Source organism: Sus scrofa, chromosome 9, assembly GCF_054392235.1.
Source record: "Sus scrofa isolate SSC_HxYL_T2T_F1_AM1 chromosome 9, Sscrofa_HxYL_maternal_Yorkshire_Landrace_v2.0, whole genome shotgun sequence".
NCBI lineage: Eukaryota > Metazoa > Chordata > Mammalia > Artiodactyla > Suidae > Sus > Sus scrofa.
The window spans coordinates 110,348,041-110,360,699 of record NC_139391.1 but is presented as its reverse complement, the minus strand read 5'-3'; the positions used below and the strand labels follow the sequence as shown (position 1 = coordinate 110,360,699).

Genomic DNA, 12,659 nt, shown 5'->3' with positions numbered 1-12,659 from the left:
ATAAATCTCCTTTTCATTATTTGTCAGCTGAGAGTAATACATGAGCTCATTTTCCCTTCGTAGTCATTTTTGTGGGTGATAGCCCTTGGATGGGAATACACTTTGGATGTGAATGTTACCCCATGGATATGAATACACTTTATAGAGAGAATGGCACTGGGAGTTCCCATTGTGGCTCAGCGGGTTATGAACCCAGCTAGTATCAGTGAGGATGAGGCTTCAATCCCTGGCCTCGCTCAGTGGGTTAAGGATCCGACATTGCTGTGAGCTGTGGTATAGGTCTCAGGTACAGCGCCAATTCAACCCCCCTGGGACCTTCCATATGCTGCAGGTGCAGCCCTAAAAAGCCAAAAAAAAAAAAAAAAAGGAATGGCATTAACACAGGTATTATTTATTATTCTTGTTCTTAAACCCAATGTCGGTCTATGCTTTGAACTGACTCTGGTTTGGAAAAAACTACCTTCAGAATCTAGTTTGGTGTGAGCTCTTTGTCTTCTTGGAGAATGCATGTGCCAGAGAGGTAACTAGCAGAGCCATCTGCTTAGGGATTCCCGTTTCCCTTCAATTCCATCAGAGAAGGGAACATGACCCTTAAAAGTAAAACATAAGCCCTTCCTTTGCCTTCATATGCATTAATGTGCATATTCTCCAACAAATATTCAAGTTAGCCTTCTCTGTATGAGTAGAACTCTTATTAAAAGTTTGAGAACACGTCGTAAATAGGGCGAGTGTGAAAACTCAGCGTGAGTGTGCCACCGTGGGGATACACAGATTTCGTGTTCCCACGGGACCAGTCACGTACAAGGTGAAGATGGGTTGGGGTACCCCAAACAGAGGTACTGTTCCACATAATAACGTGGAATTTTACTTTCTCAAAGTGAAATTGCTGGAGTTCCCGTCGTGGCTCAGCAGAAACAAATCTGACTAGCATCCATGAAGACGCAGGTTCAATCCCTGGCCTCACTCAGTGGGTTAAGGAGCCTGCGTTGCTGTGGCTGTGGTGTATGTAGGCCAGCAGCTACGAAACTCCAATTCAGCCCCTAGACTGGGAACCTCCTTATGTCACGGGTGCAGCCCTAAAAAGACCGAAAAAAAAAAAAAAGTGAAATTGCTTTTTTTTTCTTATTATAAAAGTAATGTATTATAAAAACTGCCAACATTTCAGGAAATAAAACAGAGTAAATACTTCAGTGCAAAACTTTCCACTCTTTTTTCTATGTATTTGTGTTTGTGTGTTGTACGTGTATATCTATATGGGTATATGTTTTATATTTTAAAAAATAAAAGTGGAATCTTATTATAGACATCGCCTAGTAACCTGCTTTTTTCTTTTTCGTCTCCAATTATTGTGGACACATTTCAGTACATATAGCTCTACATCATCATTTTTATAGCTTCCCAGCATTCCACTGAATAGATGTGCCAGTCTAACCAAGGCCTGGTTGCTTGCTATCTAGATTTCTTTAGGGGCACAGCAACTACCCCCTTTGCTGCTTCATTTTTTATTTTTCGGTTTTTTTGGCTGTGCTTGAAGCATATAGAAGTCCCAGAGCCAGAGATCAAACCTATGCCACAGCAGTGACCTGAGTGCTACAGTGACAATGCTGGGTCCTGAACCCACTGAGCCACATGGGAACTCCTAATTTTTTAAACCAATATAAGATATTGTTTGTCTTCTTTGCATTAGGTGGGAAGACTCTTGAGAGCTGAAGTGTTGAGTAGGAGGAACTGTAAATTACAGGGCAAAGGGCAGCTCAGAGCTGAGAGCGAGATACTGCCTGTTACAAACTGCGTGAATAGGGTCAGTTACTGTAGGGAATACTTCCTCATACGCCGTGGAGCCCAGAGCTGCTCATTCACGAAGCTGCATGGCTGCCAGGAGCTGCTGTCATCCAATAGCCTTTCAAGCCTCATGCCCAACCATCAGAATACTCCTTTCAAAAAAGAAACACTCACATGCAGGTGTTTACATGTAGCTCGCAGAGGTCTTGAACTCTGTGTCTTGAACTCTGCCACCAAGCAAAGCTCCTTGGGAGCCCAGCCAGGAGCTCTGAGCACAGCAGAACACCCAGTCCCATGGCACATCCAGGGACCACCCCTCAGGCTTTCGTGGAGCCACATTTCGCACTTAGTTTAGACAGAATTCTGGCAGGCTGGATGGTCTGGTTTCCAGGTTCGGCAAATTAGAACTCCAAGCTAGGACTGTGTGGCAGGCCCTGGCTAAATAAAAGGGGCACCAGATGCTGGGGGGGAAAGTGAAAGGCAGAAGGTGAGGGAACTGGAGGCCTTTTTATGCAGGAACAAAAGCCCTGCGTACTCGCTCAGCGTTTGTACACCCTGGTGATGGCAGGGCAATCAATTTTGTGAGCCCTGACCAACATTTTAAACCATGGAATAGAAGAGAAAATATTCAAGTGTCTTTTACTTAGTAAAGGTAAATCTTATCCTTTGGAATTTTTGTCTCATATATATGTGCATACTAGGTTGTTGCTGTGTGAAATTCTTTTCTTAAGTTGGATCAGAGTCTAGAGTTCCCACTGTGGCTCAGCGGGTTAAGAACCCAACATGGCGTCTGTGAGGATGTGGGTTCAATTCCTAGCCTGGCTCAGTGGGTTAAGGATCCGGCATTGCTGCAGGTTGCAGTGTCGGTCACTGATGCAGCTTGGATCTGGTGTTGCTGTGGCTATGGCCTAGGCCTGCAACTGCAGCTCCAATTCTACCCCCAGCCTGGGAACATCCATATGTCACAGGTGTGGCCATAAAAAGGAAAAAAAGAAAAAAAAGAGATCAGGGTCAAAAAGTTTGAAAGCTACGGTAGGCCCTGAAGTCATCATTTTGCAGCAAAGTATAGAAAGGCCCTGAGCAGATCTTGAATTATCAAAAAAAAGGATCAAATGATGTTCAAAGTATACCACTTAAGAGGACAAAGTACAGTGGAATGTAGATATTTCGAAAGATTCTTTTTACAAAATGACTACAATTTTTTTGAAGATTTTAAATCTTGAGTGGAAAGGCTTTCTACTTTCTCTTCTAATTTGAGCCGCAATACAAGTTTTTTGTCTTGTTTTGTTTTTTCACTTTTTGTGACCGCACCTGCAGCATGTGGAAGTTCCCCAGGCTAGGGGTCAAATCAGAGCTGCTGCTGCCAGCCTATGCCACACAACACAACTTTTAAAATTTTGGGGGGAGGGAATTCCCATTGTGGCTCAGTGGTAACGAACAAATCCAACTAGTATCCATGAGGACGTGGGTTCAATCCCTGGCCTCACTCAGTCGGTTAAGGATCCAACATTGCCATGAGCTGTGGTGTAGGTCACATAGCAGTTTGGATCTGGTGTGGCTGTGGCTGTGGTATAGGCTAGTAGCTGTAGCTCCAATTCGATCCCTAGCCTGGGAACTTCCATATGCCATGGGTACAGCCCTAAAAAAAACAAAAAAGGAGTTCCCGTCGTGGCTCAGTGGTTAACGAATCCAACTAGGAACCATGAGGTTGCGGGTTCGATCCCTGGCCTTGCTCGGTGGGTTAACGATCCGGTGTTGCTGTGAGCTGTGGTGTAGAATGTAGACGTGGCTCGGATCTCGCGTTGCTGAGGCTGTGGTGTAGGCCGGCGGCTACAGCTCGGATTAGACCCCTACCCTGGGAACCTCCATATGCTATGGGAGCAGCCCTAGAAAAAGGCAAAAAACAAAAAACAACAACAAAAAAAATTAATTGGAGTTCCCTGGTGGCCTTGGGGATTAAGGAGCCAGCATTGTCACTGCTATAGCTCAGGTTACTGCTGTGTTTCAGGTTCAGCCCTTGGCCCAGGCACTTCCCCATGCTATGGGTGTGGCAAAAAAATAAGAATAAAATAATTAATGAAAGCAAAATTAATTAAAACACCAAATTTCATACATACTTAAAGATATTCACCTTCCAGTAAATATCTAATAACATATACAACCATCTTTGTGGTTCATATTAAGTAGTACTACATTCATTCATTCAAAACCTGTCTTTAAAACACACAGCAAGGCTTCCATGCTCTGGCTAAGTATTGGCTCACAAAGATAAAGGAGACTCAGAATGGGGAACATGAGGTCCAATGATCCAGACTGCAGTCAACCCACATTTACTGACCTTCGGTATAAAGTCCCTTTTCAAATTGTGCAGTACCGGCTAAAGCTGGTTGAAATTGGCCTTCTCTTCTGAAGATCAAGGATATGTGGCCCCATATGTGTAAAACTGTACCCTTGGCTTTGATCATGAGCCCACATCACAAAGGCTTAGGCCAAAAGTCAATTCCAGGTAGTCAAACAGGCTGGCCCTGGCCCTGTGAACCCTGGTAACAGGGCGAAAGGAAAAGAGTGTCCAGATGAGCTGCAGGTCCTGACCTGGAAGTCTGCAGGGCAATGTCAGGGGTAAAGTCAGGTCTGCAGCCGACAGTGGCCATAGCTGTTGCCATGCTCACCTTGCTTCCCTGTCTCCTGACAGCTCAGGCCTCCATCTTTCTTGGCCTCCATCCTTTATTTGACCAGCTCTCCACATACCCAGGCCATGTGTTAAAGACCTTACCGAGTCCTGACCAGCTTCCTTCTCTGTATTTGTACTCTGATGCAGCACCCTTCATTGGACAGAGATCTAAATGCAGAGTTTGGGAAGAGGACCCCCGTTTTGTCTCCATCATTGCTATTGTCCTCCAGGCTGACTGTCCTGTATTCACCAGCCCAGCCAAAATCACCGCATCCATGAGCAAAGCACTCTCTGACCCGTCTATGGTAGAACTTCCTTCCGTAAGCCCAGCACTACCAACCACAGCAACAAATGAATGCTAATATTGTGTATCCCTCTATTAGCGCATTTTCACTGATTTTACAAGTCTGGTGGCCATGCCTCTTGGACTTTCAGAAGTTCCGATTTTAAATAACTTAGGCTGTCGTCCCTAAATATGCCAGTGCTTGTCAAACCGTGTGTCCTACTTTTTGGTTTAAAAAAAAAAAAAAAAAATGGTCTCTGTGCTCAGAGGAGTCAAAGAGCATGTGGAAATATTCTACTCACTTTGTGTCTTGTAAGCAAACAGCGTTTTCCTGCTGAAGCTATTCTGATTTACCCAGGCCCCATATTCTTTTCAGCCAGTGTGGATGCAAATATCCTGTGGTTACCAAAAAGACCTCAGGTAAACTTGTGGGAGGAGCCACTGTGCATCTCACCTAACATAGAGCTTCTCCCATGGACAGCAGCGTGCAGAATGATGAGTACTTTGGAAAATAGACTTGTGGCTGCCTGATGGGAGAGGGAGGGAGTGGGAGGGATCGGGAGCTTGGGCTTATCAGACATAACTTAGAATAGATTTACAAGGCGATCCTGCTGAGTAGCATTGAGAACTATGTCTAGATACTCATATTGCAACAGAACAAAGGGTGGGGGAAAAATGTATACATGTAAGGATAACTTGATCTCCTTGCTGTACAGTGGGAAAAAAATAAAAAAAATAAAAATAAAAAAAAAAATGATGAGTCCCCAAGACCCTGTCTGCTTTAGTGCCATTCAGCATAAAGTCTCCCTTGACACTCAGCTCCCCTGGCCTTCGGTCCTGTGTTTTGCTGTGTTGGGCTTTCAAGGGAAAAGAGGTAGATTCATAAGGTGGTGGAAAAACATTCTAGAACTTCCACATCATCACCTCCTGACCTTTTCCCTCCTGCAGTCCACATTTGGCATCTCTGGCCATGGCCCCAGGGGCTTGAGTTCCTAACAAACATCCCGCTCACCCCTGCCAAATCCCATGGTCGTCTGCACTGACTCACTGCCACATCTCCTCAGGAAACGCCCCAAACCTGTGATGAACCTGTGTCTCTTAGTACTAATGTCACCCCCATCCAGCTGGAAGTATCTCTCTCTCTTTTTTTTTTTTTGGTTGGTTGAGGGCCACACCCATGGCATATGGAGATTCCCAGGCTAGGGGTCTATTGGAGCTGTCGCCACCGGCCTACGCCAGCGCCACAGCAGCAATGTAGGATCCAAGCTGTGTCTGTGACCTACACCACAGCTCACGGCAATGCCGGATCCTTAACCCACTGAGCGAGGCCAGGGATTCAACCTGCAACCTCATGGTTCCTAGTCAGATTCATTAACCACTGAGCCATGATGGAACTCCTGGGAGTATCTCTTAGTAGTAATGTCCCCCCCTATCCAGCTGGGAGTATCCCTTAGTAGTGATGTCACCGCCATCAGGCTGGAAGTGTGTCCACTTGCACAGACATTGGGACCCTTCATTTGGTCCATTAATTTTCACCGACCTCTAGTGCAAAAGAACCCAGCAAAAGGATAGCTCTGAAGCACATGCTGGAGAAAAGATGCAACCACATCCCCTGTACATGGGAGACCAAACACCTTGGGGATGCAGGCTAGTACGCAATGCACAGCTTGGCAGGCCTGCTGGGACATCTGCTCTGGCCGCTGCTGAGACTGGGATTAGGTGAGGAGCCAGGGATTAGCACGTGGGTGAACTAATCAAATCAAAGGAGGAATGGGTGGCGACTGGGTGGAGGAGGTTGCTTTGCATTAAAATGGTAGCTCTGGAGCACAGAGGTCCAGAGCTCTCCTCGAAGCGAAGCGGGGAGCAGCGGGGAGCGTAGCCCTCCTGTGAGGGAATTGCAGTCTGCGAACTGAAAAACCATGAAAACAGGGGGTTTTAAGAAAATCAAAGGGAGATGATGTGCTTTTATAATAAAACAACGTTACTGGCCTTCTTCAGTTCTCTGATAATGTGTTCTGGAAACACGATAGAGGCAAGCAAGGAGGACTGGGTTTAGGAGTTAGACCTAGGTGCTGTTTCTGATTTGCATTGTGGCCTTGGACATGATTTGCAGCCTCTCTAAAGTCTCAGTTTACCGGTCTGTGACAATAGGAATAATAAAGCCCGCGACCTTTCCAATGCTTTGTGGATAATGAAGCGCCACACCAGCACAGTCACTGCGGCTGGCTGAGGCCAAGGCTTCTCCCAGCCTCTGTTTTCCTGTTAAATGCACATCATCACACCACCCCTCCTCCATCTCCTAGGATGTTTCTGATAATCAAATAATATAATTGTGGGGAGGAGACATGTAAACCATGGAATTCTGAGAGGCTGGACCCAAAAGTTCTGGGGTCCCTATAAGAAGTCACTGGTCAGTTCAGGGGCTGGGGCTGCCGTGAGCCTCACCTTCCCCACCTGGACCTTCTCTCCAGCGCACCCCTTCCTCCTCCTCCTCCTCCTCCTCCTTCCTTTGTCTGGGCTGCTCCAAGCCACCTTTGGTCTTCTCTCTTGATCAGTTTGGGAACTGCTGCGTCTCAGGGCGGCTCCGTTTCAGATCCCAGTGAAACCATTTCTGTATATAGTTTGTAAGAAAACGTGGGTTCCTTAGGGAGGAAAGGGACAGCCACTGTGTGAGTTCATGTTCGCCACCATTGCACTGGTGACCCCTGGAACTAGAGGAATGACATTTACTGTCCAGAATAAACAAGAACCTGGCCCACAGTTACAATGACTTTTACTAACAGCCTGTTCCTACCTACTCGTTACTTTCCCCTAAACCTCTGGAGTGGGGAAGGGGCAGCATTTTCTTCTTCACAATCAGAGGTAAATGATAGATACATAAGGAAGGAAGGAAAGAGAGAAAGGATGGAGGGAGGGAAGAAAGAAAGAGAGCTAGAGAAAGAGAAAGAAAGGAAGGCAGGAAGGGAGGGATGAAGGGATGTTACCGGACTCCTGGTTCTTGTTCACACAGTCAAAGAATGAACTCCCGGAACACACAGGCAGCAAGCAAGCAAAGTCTTTATTAAAGGAAAGCAGGTAGCTCCCAGGGATGCTGGGAGAGGGAGAAGAGTCCCTTGCTGTCTACTGTCCTATCCCTTAAAGATGGGAGGGTACAACATATGGGTCAGGAAAGATGTGGTTTTCTCCCATGGACCTTGCTCAGTTACCTACATCAGTCCTTGTCCAATCATGGTTTTAGGGGTGGAAATGTCCTGTAAGCTTTATGGTTTCTTTGTCCTTCTCTTCCTGTAAACTGAGTCACAGGGGATTCGGGATTAATATCCATCTGGGTGTAGGTACACCCCCTATAGTAAACAAGGCCTGTGAGGATGTTACTCCTTGGAGCCCTTAAGCCACAAATGTTAATCAATAGCCATATCGAAGAATGCATCAAAGCCCATGCTCCTACACTGAGGACCTGAGTTAGTATTCTACCTCAGAAGGAAGGAATAAAGGTGAGAGTGGAGGTTAGATTTGAATCCGTTCCGCAATCTGAAATGTCTTACTCTTACACCTGCACTGCAGTTCTTTGGCAATTCACGTTTCTCAAATCCTCAGATAATTCTCAAGTTTTATCTGGTCCATTGTCTTGGTCCTAAAATGTGATGGTGCTTGATGCCTTCTGGGAAAGAAATGAAAACTTTGTTACATAAGCAATTTAAGCATTCCCTTTTATTTTATTTTGCCAAATGATAATAACCTTATTCACTGTCACCTGTAAGGCAACACAGACTCCCATCCGGACAAGGGAGGAAGGTTGGCCCCAACAGCCCCAACCTCACAGGGGAAAAGGGAACCTTTCTCAGCACCAGATCAGAAGCAACCCAGGGACACTGTCCCCTCCATTTGCTTCCTTGGCCCAGTGGCCTCACTGCACAGAGCAGGGAACTCAGAAGTCCCTTTTCTGCTCCTTGAACCCTCCATTCAGCATGCCCCCTTTTTCTCCTACGGTACTTACCAGCGTCCATATGCCATTGCTTCTGCAGTCACCCCAGATGTGTACCTAGCCCTTAACATCTGTAAAAGCTCTCAGTCAATCTCGAAGTAAAGATGCTTCAAGGAAGCACCCATTTCCTTCTGCTAATAACCGCAGTTTGTCATGTGACACCCATCCCTCCCCCACCACCACTGGTTCTCTCCAAAAACCCCCCACCCACCCCTCCAGTAAACTAGGCTGACGTCTGCCCTTTATCTGCCAGTATCTACATTTCCTTCCAGGTGGTAATCTTCTCCTTTTGTTATTTAAGTTTGGTTGTCTTCTTAATTGTTACCCAATTGCTCTGGGGCTTGCATAAACAGTTAACAAAAACACGGGCGCGCGAGGCAGCCGTTTCGCTTTCTGGGCTTGTTGTTCTTGGCACTGGGTCAGTTCTATGAACTTCTGGTGTCCAACTGGTAGGACCTGAAACTTTGTGTTTAACAAGTGCCTGTAGTCAAAACAGTTGGCGTGTGCAAGCTCGGATAGCTGGTACTGACTACAGCTGGTCAGCCGTCGAGTCCTGGAGCGTGCAGAACCCCGAACCCCGAATCACGGTGCTCTGTTTGGGGCTGGGCTTTTGTTGTTGTTTAGTTGCAGGGTGGGGGGGGAGGGGTCTTCCTTCTTTCTTTTTCTTTTCTGCGATGGCATCTGTGCTAATATGGATCACTTTAGGTTCTAAAAGTACAACGTGTTTACAGTCGTCGTAGAATCAGATTAAGTTGGCAGCTCGAGTCTCTCTGTAAGTGGTTTTAGTTTACATTTCTTCTTCTAGAAGGATGTTTTGCATAAATTTTGCTGATCCTGGGTTATTTATAGGTTTTTTTTTTTTTTTTTTGAAGAAACGGGGATGCCTGAGAGTTTTCTGTTCTAACTGCAGAAAGTGAAATCCGTTTTTGCAGTTAGAGAAACGGCCGAGCATGTGCAACCGAGGTTATTTTAGCTCTTGAAAATTCATTTCTCGGGGAGGTCATTTGATAACATTCCAGAGCATACTCACCAGTGGCCGACATCAGATACCCTGATAATTGCTGTAGGACGTGTTGTTTTCTTTTGGTTGGTCCCAAACGGAGTAAAATGAAAGTAATGATGCCATTTCCTCTGGGACGCTCTGGGAGAGTGGATGCAGTGATTGAGTATTGTTTCAAACGTCCGAAATGGGCTCGTGGTGGTTGTTTTGTGCAACCCTCGGGAGCCCTGCAGCCTGCCCAGAAACCCGTCAGCGGGACCGCCGAGAGCCTGGGGGAGGGGCAGAGGAAGGCTGGCCATAGGAAAGCTAGTGGGTTTTCAGGTTTGCCCTCCCCTAAATGACAGTGATATTCAGGGGTTTATAGTACAAAAAAATAAGTCATTAACTGCAAGACGGTGTATTGGCTCACGTGTGATCCGTTTGATTTTCTGGTCTTGGCGGTAGTGTCTTTGGGGACCGTGGGCATATTTGAATGAGAACTAGAGCCGTGCACGTTGGAAATCCCTAAGCCAGCATTAGCACTTGATGAAAGGGTTTCCCATAATATTTACTAGATCAGGTGGCTAAAAATTGCTCAGCTTGGCCCACTGAATGGCTGTGTAATTAAATCAGCCTTCGAGAGCCCTACCTTGAGCACCTCCCATCTCCGTGTCTGCAATCCCGGAATTTGCATGGGTAAGTAGCACGTTCATCAGCGTAATGAGAGTGGAGTCCCCGTCTAATGGTCCAGGAGCACGTCGCAAATGAGACACTTCATTGTGCCTCGGGTTAAATGTTTTAAACCAAACAAATCCTAAAAGGAGGGCAAAAACATCATCTGGGCCTCACGAAAGGCCTTCTGAGCAAGGAGTCTGGCCTGATGCAGGTACATGTCCAGGCCTCCTCCCGCCCCCAGCATCATCAGCTCACCCTGTCTGTCGAATGACGATGGACAGTTGAAACGGAAATTTCCAAGTTAGCAAATGTGACCTAGGCTCAGGTGTGACATAGTCCTCACTGCCCAGTGCTGCCACATGTGTCTGCCTTTTTCTCCTCTGTGTTTCTCTCATCTCTATGAAAGCGGAGGGTTTTGGTTGGTTTGTGTTGGTTTAGGGGTCTCCTCTCACCTTGTAGAGAGTAAGAGTGAGGTGTGCTCTCAGTGGGGCTTCCACGGTGTGGAGAGTGCCCTGCACTTTCTCCCGCTACCCACACTGAACCGAGTCCAGCATCAAGAAGGCACAGGGGCTCGAGTTCTAGCCGCATGTTATCTGGGAGCCCTTCGCCTGCTCATCGTCCCATCTGAACTGGGTGAACTGGCTGCAGCACAGAGGTGAAGAAACTCTTTGCTCTGATTTGGTCGCTGTCGGCCTGCATGGATGGGGCCCCTGTTACACTCCCCTTTTCCCGCTCCTGTTTGTCAGGCTGGGAGGGTTTGGGAGACTCACCTTCTGAAGAACTCTGGGTGGAGGTATGTGTGGGTTTGTGTGCATCTCAGCTAGCGGGTGACTACGGGGGGGGGGTCCCCATCCCACTGTACAGATAACTTCGCAGCCGCCGGGGTTAATGAAGAGCCCTGAAGGGAACCCACAGGCCATTGTGTTAGAGTGGGATGGCAGCGAATACTGAACACCCTTGGGCTTTTGCATTTGAATTGGCCAAGCCCTCCCACCCTGCCTTCCTTGGGAGAGTGAAGTGGCTCTGAGGCAGTTCAGCTGCTCTCCTGAAAGACCCGCCTTCTGGCAGCCTCAGTGCATCTACAAGCAAGATTCTACCAGCTGAAACAGTGTTTTTGAGAGATTTTGAGAGATGTCTAACAGTAATAATCCTAAGATCGTTCTTTTATGTTTGCACAGCCTGGCTCGACTTTTAAACCTCTTTTACATGCCTGATCTCACTGATTCCTCCCTGTAGCCTTGGAAGGGCAGGTATTATTAACCTCAGAGCATGGAGGTTCTGGAAGGCGAGAGCCAGGGTTCAGACTCCAGCTCTTGGACACCAGAGCTCCTTGTATTGATTTCAGCTGCCTGATGTCTATACTTGGTTACCAATAAGGAAGGGAGTTTGGGAATTGGAACGCCAAGGTTTCTTCTGTTATGGTGCTTCTTCTCAGTTATAAAGACACATTTGATTGTCCCCTGTGTGCAAGGCACTGCTAAGAGCTTTACACTTAGTCCTTCAACCCCTGGTAACAGGAGGGCTGTCCTTAGAGCTCCATTTGTTAGTTGTCCACGGGATCCTTACCAGCGAAGATGAAGTGTGCGTCAAGTGACACAGCTGCCCTGAATGGCAGGTGGCCTGGTAGAGTATGGCCTCTGGAGTGTCACTCTCAGTCACTATCATGCCGGGGAAGGTATTGAGTTTCACACTTGGCCCTGTCCTCTTCCAAGTTACACATGAGGATTTGGGGAGTTCCCGCCATAGCAGTGGGTTAAGAATCCAACGGCAGTGGCTCTGGTCGCTACGGAGGCTCGGGTTCCATCCCCGGCCTGGCGCAGTAGGTTAAAGGATCCAGCGTTGCTGCAACTGCAGTTGCAGCTCAGATTCAATCCCTGGCCTGGAATTTCACTGTTGCAGGGGCAGCCATTTAAAAAAAAAAAAAAAAAAAATGAGGATTTGGAAGATGAAAAGCATTAGTGGCAAGAGTACCCAATTTTTCAAGCCATAGATTTAAGAGGGAGAATAGTTAATATTCATGAGTCAGGGTCCAGAAAGATTTGCACAAGTTGGAGCCATGGACTGATTCCAACAAGGTGACATTTTTAAAGGATACCTGTGAATAAGCAGCTTGACAGCAAAGTGTGTGAAATAAAACTTAGGGTGAGAGTTCCCACTGTGGCACAATGGGATTGGTAGCGTCTCTGCAGCACCAAGACGCAGGTTCTGTCCCCGGCCAGGCACAGTGGGTTAAAGGATCTGGCATGGCCGCAGCAGTGGCTTAGGTCGCAACTGTGGCTCAGAT

At 47.0% G+C, this 12,659-nt stretch overlaps 1 protein-coding gene across 33 annotated transcripts in view; it reads left to right on the top strand.

Annotated features, from left to right (window-relative positions):
- The window catches only part of ATXN7L1 (ataxin 7 like 1), a 462,010-nt gene that overhangs the window by 372,669 nt on the left and 76,682 nt on the right, over positions 1-12,659 (top strand). For 8 of the 33 annotated variants that reach the window (XM_084977400.1, XM_084977392.1, XM_084977386.1 and 5 more), the window contains exon 1: positions 9,211-9,308. The exons of the other annotated variants lie outside the window; for them this stretch is intronic. The gene's annotated coding sequence lies outside the window, so the exon portion shown is untranslated. Of the gene's footprint in view, positions 1-9,210; positions 9,309-12,659 lie in introns of those variants that run through there. 33 annotated transcript variants of the gene reach the window in all.